The sequence below is a fragment of the Heterocephalus glaber genome, unplaced genomic scaffold, assembly GCF_053883595.1.
Source record: "Heterocephalus glaber isolate CG9 unplaced genomic scaffold, H.glaber_assembly_v1.0 deba00001550, whole genome shotgun sequence".
NCBI classification, from domain to species: domain Eukaryota; kingdom Metazoa; phylum Chordata; class Mammalia; order Rodentia; family Bathyergidae; genus Heterocephalus; species Heterocephalus glaber.
The window spans coordinates 21986884-21992212 of record NW_028258343.1 but is presented as its reverse complement, the minus strand read 5'-3'; positions in this window follow the sequence as shown (position 1 = coordinate 21992212).

Below are 5329 nucleotides of genomic sequence, written 5' to 3'. Positions count from 1 at the left end.
AGATTTGGTATATATTTCTCATCCTAAAGAAAGACTTATCTATGACTATGACATGATTTCATTCTGTCACACTTTATAACAGAAAAGAAATAATGTACAGAATAATGAAATAAAATAGAGTGAATAAATTATAATTTTTAAAAATGTGTTACTTTTAAAAAATTATGATACCAAAAAGGCTATTGGGTGATTTTTCAGGACACAGTGTGTTTGTCTGTGAAGTGTGTTCATGTGTAAAACAAGCAGCTGTCCATAGAAGGCCCGTGACTACCAGTCAGACATGTGAAGACCAGCCTGTACTTGGTCTGGTGTGTTCCTTTCTGGTACGAGAGCAAACTCCACTTTTGAACCCACCAACTCAGAGCCCACCTTCCCCAGCCAACAACTGGTGATTAGGATTGACTTAATCCCAAGGTAACTCCATGGAATGCTGGCAAAAAGAAAACATGAGATTCTGAGCTACTTTCATGTTAAAATCTGTTCTAGAGAAATTATTCTAAGTCTTCCTTTTTCTCTTATATCTTCGAAGAAGTTAGGAATGATAAATATCATCTTTTTTTATTACGAATTTGCACACAAATACTAACTGGACAGTGGTTATTTTCCCAGGTTGGTTATGCTCAGACAAGAGATAATCTTTTTATATAGCTCACTACAAAGTCTGTCTTTTTTTCCCCCTGAGATGTTGGGAAATGAAGTGAAAAACTATTTTAATAATCTCTAAATCCTCCTCATTTCTTTGCAAATAAATTGAAGCTGAAATGACACAGAATTGACCTTAATTTAAAAAAAAATAAACTAGCGATTTTATACATGCAACTCGTTAGGCACCTCCAGTATGCTCCAGTGACACCCGTGTGGGTCGGTGTCATTCCCTAACACTGACATTGTCTAGAATTTCTGAGGGTTCTCTATTGTCAGCAGGGTCAACCAACTCAAACATCTGTTCATACAAAACAGTTTCCCTACAAATATGCAACTATGGAAACAAGCATCAAGCCCTTGGAAGGCAGGGGATAGTGCCTTAATATCCCAGCGTGTGGCGGGCTGATTACGTGGCCCCACTGCTGAATCTCTAGGGTGGCTGTTTTCTTTCAGATCCTTAGGTTCTCTCAGGCCCATGGTTATGTTCACATGACCGTGCAACATGTGAAAGGCATCGCACTTCATGCAACCATAATCCAAGTGGAATTCATAACTATTGGGACTGTGAGCAGATAAAATAAATAGATTAGATGTAAAATATAAGACAATTGCTATGGATACACACAAACAAAATTTTACATTCCACAAGAAAAAGGATTTATTAATGTATTTATTTTGGTACCAGGGATCGAACTCAGAACCTTGCGCTTATGAGGCAGGCAGCAGCACCACTTAGCTAAATACTCAGCCCAAAAGGACTTATTTTTAATGGTACGATTAGGACACTGTTAGTTTTGTTCTGTGGACTATCTCAAAAATATATCTTGGTTTCTAAAAGCAAAGTAACTATATACAGAGTCTACCAAAAAATGTATACACACTTTAGGAAAAGAAAAACAGTATATTTTTTCAACAGATGGTGTTACCCTCATATGAGGGACCCTAAAGAATGTCATCTATTGCAGAAAACCCACTACACCACTGGCCCTTAGAGAACAAATTGAAAATGTCACCCAAGCAGCAACTCGATGTACTAATACATGCCTGGAAGCTCATGGCCACCACTTCGAGCACCGCTTGTAACTGTAGAGGCCAAAGGTAACTTGTATTAATCTCATGATGTCTCAATAAATTAGTATTGAAATATTCATACAAGTTTTTCTTTTCCTGAAGTGTGGATTTTTTTGGTGGACTCTGTATGTGTAATAATAGTATGATATATATATTTACCAATAACAAGGCTGCAGTCAATAATTTAAAAGAAAGAAGAGGTAAAATAATCTATGACCAGTATCCCAAAGAATTGATATTAATGTGTTGCATAATCTGTCTAGTTTCAGCAATCCTGGGAATAATATTGTTAGTTTACTTTGTTGGGCAATTGAGAAAAACTTAACTTTGCCATGTTCTTCCTTACAGTCTTTTGGCCACAGATTTTTTTTGAATTCCCTAGCTGATTCTGACTCTAAGAGAATCCATCTGCATGCAAACCTCTGCTGCCTCTGGGCCGTGTCTCAGAAATGACCCAAGATACCAGTGTCTGCCCTGGGGCCCTGGTCCACCACCATTTTCCTCACCTTTCCCTGGAGGAATCAGAATCCACGTCTGCCTCATTCAGATGAGGGGCCAGCAAACTTTCTGAAAAGGTCCACAGAATTAATATGTTAAGCTCTGTAGGTCAAGAAACAAAAGCAGGGAATTATTTAGGTAACTTAAATAATGAGAGAAAAATATTTCTAAATTTAGATATTTCTAAAAACTGTCACTTTTCAGTTGACAAAATGTAAATGTAAGAATAGTAATTGAGTATCATAGTATTTAAATTATTTTGAGTAGTAGACTATAATATTATATTTTAAATACTAATAAAATACACAGTTCTACTTTTTGGCGGGGATGGATGTAACATTTTGCTTAATGAATTCAAACAGTGTTTCCTCTCATCGAAATCAATGACAAATATTCATCTGCTAGTGTCATATGTAGTGACATTTTATGTATTTCATCTTTTGAAATGTCTTTCCACACTGAGTGTATTGCCACATGCTGCTATCAAATCCACCAGCACATGTTTTTATCATATTTAAAACTTGAAACACATTAGCATGATTCTACCAGATTCTTCTCTTGATATCTGACCTTTAGTGCATCATTACACTGCAGATTAATTACTCTCAATTGAAGGCAAGGCGAAAGCATCTCAACTGCACAGTTCACTAGACTTGAAATGTGAAATCTCCTTTCCCTGTGCATGGTGATATGAAAAGTGCTGTTGGAACTGTAGTTTAAAATCAGAAAACACACTTACTGCAAATTAGAGATGAGATAAAAACCTTGAGTCTTGTTTTAACTTTTTGCAGCATGTGACTTATGATTGTCATTCGAGAAAACACGAGTTGCCACAGTGACTTATAGACTCTGCATTGTCATGTAATTTTAGACCACATTCATGAAGAAATGGTCAAGTTCAAATGGTCAGGTGCAGCAAAAGCTGATTTCCAAAGCTATTTAGCTCACTAACACCTACTGAAGTCATTTCTTCAGAAAATTTTGCAAGCTTAGTAAAGTTATGCAACTAAGCTATTTTTTGGCTCCACGTCTATTTTCCCACCATTAACATATCTTAGCAGATTCCATTTCAGATAGTACTAAATTAGTGCTTTTTCTAGCTTTTATTTTTTAAAACACTCCCTCCTGTAATTATTCCACATAGACTGTTCACAGGCCCTAAATGTTCAGTCATGTCAAACTTGGCATTGCTCTTCAGATAAATAGCAACTGAGCAACCTTGATAACACCTGATAATGCATCAAGAACAAGAAAAACCACTAAAAACAAAAAACTCAATTGCCTTTATGTTTTAATTTTTCTACTACTGTAATCAAATATAATTAACTTGCCATTTGTAAATGGGTTTCCTTACTTAAGAAATGGGCAACTTAGATACTTACTTGGGGTATAGCCTGATATTTGTTTTTGCTTTTTGTGCAGAAATTCTGCTGCAATGAAATAATCCACATTAAATTTTCTAACTTTCCTGATTGTCACTTTTCTTTGAGTTGAAAATGTTGTTAGCATGGGCTTGTCCTGGGAACTGAATGTGTAACGTGTTCCTTTAGCAAAGCTTCAGTGTCATTCTGTAACAAATGCAGTCTTTCCCGGTCTATTTCAAAATAAATGACCCATACTCCACCATGCCCTAAAAGTTCAACTTTCAAAGTTTAATTTCCTCCTCTGTGGCCTGATAGGCACACACTAGTCACTAGAATCGGGCAGCTCAGCAGCTCGCGTGGCCCTGATGTGCCATCCTGGTATATCCCCACCCTGTGCTGCACAGTGCAAGGGCAGCAGGGTGTGCGGCACGTGTGAGCCCTGCTGTGAGTGTTATCACCACCAGTTAGTGCGAAAGCACTGATATTCCACACTCCAATAAGTGGGCAATCGTTGATACACAAACACATTGATAGAGCCGCATGCCAACATTCTTTTATTACTCAATATTGAAATCGAAGCTGGAGGGCCGGCTCCCTGGAATCATTTTTTTTTTTTTTGGTACCGGGGATCAAACTTGGGACCTTGAGCTTGCGAGGCAGGCACTGGAACCACTGCGCTACATCCCCAGCCCCTCCCTGGAATCATAATTAGCTCATTTTCTCCCTTAGGCCTCCTCAGGACTTGGATTTTGTATTGAGAATATGAACCCCAAATTCAGATTTAGGATTAATAATATCTCAAAGTATGGTGACAATATTTACTAACTTGTTCTCTGTAACTCAATGAAAAAACTACAGAATAAAGCAGCGAATTGGAAAGTTCTCAGAGAACTAGCCTGCTGACTCTCACTTGATTCTGCATGGCTGGCATAAGTTTTTGTGCAGGCATCACATGTAAATTAAAGCTTCCTCCATCTGCCCTCCCTTTCCAAATACCTACTTTGAGAAAGGAAAGCCCAAAAGAATTTAATTAGAGTTAGTGTTTCTGAGAAGTGCCCCTCACTTAGATTCTTGCACCTAGTGAGATTTCTTCAGAATGATACCACACAGGATTGGCATGAAAGAATCAAATTCCCCTTACAAGAACAACAGTGATTGGTTTTCTGAGAGGGTAAAGAAAAGATGAAAGATAAAACAACATTTTATTTTGTATGTGTGTGTACCTACCTGTGTTTGGAAAGTGAGAGCAGGTTTGATACTCTTAGCATCTGTCTTGCTCAGCGGTACCTATTGGTGAGAAAGAGGGAATTCTGGGGAGCATAACTGAACCTGAAGCAAAATAATATTTACTTGTGATCGTGTAACTACCATACACCCCAACTTTCTGAACAGCCCAGTCTCATAAACATCTGACAGAGTCAGTGCTGCCATTTGAGCTGCCACACTCAGGAGGAAGGGCGCTGGGTAGTTTTGATCTCCCTTCCTTCTCATGTTTCCGCCCGGGAGTTTGCCCACGGCAGCACCATCTGTGCACGTGAGCAGTTTAACGTGGTGGAATCTGAGAACACGAGATGCCTGGGTGGGGGTGCTGAGAAATGGGGAGAAGAGGGCATAGCGTGCTTTCTCAGTGGAGGGCGGAGGTTTCAGGCCTTTGGGATTATTCACCTCTTTAAGAGTGTGTCATCGATTGTCTCTCAATTGTCTTGGCTATTTTGCAATTCTAGATGGGTAGGAAACTATAGGAAATGCAA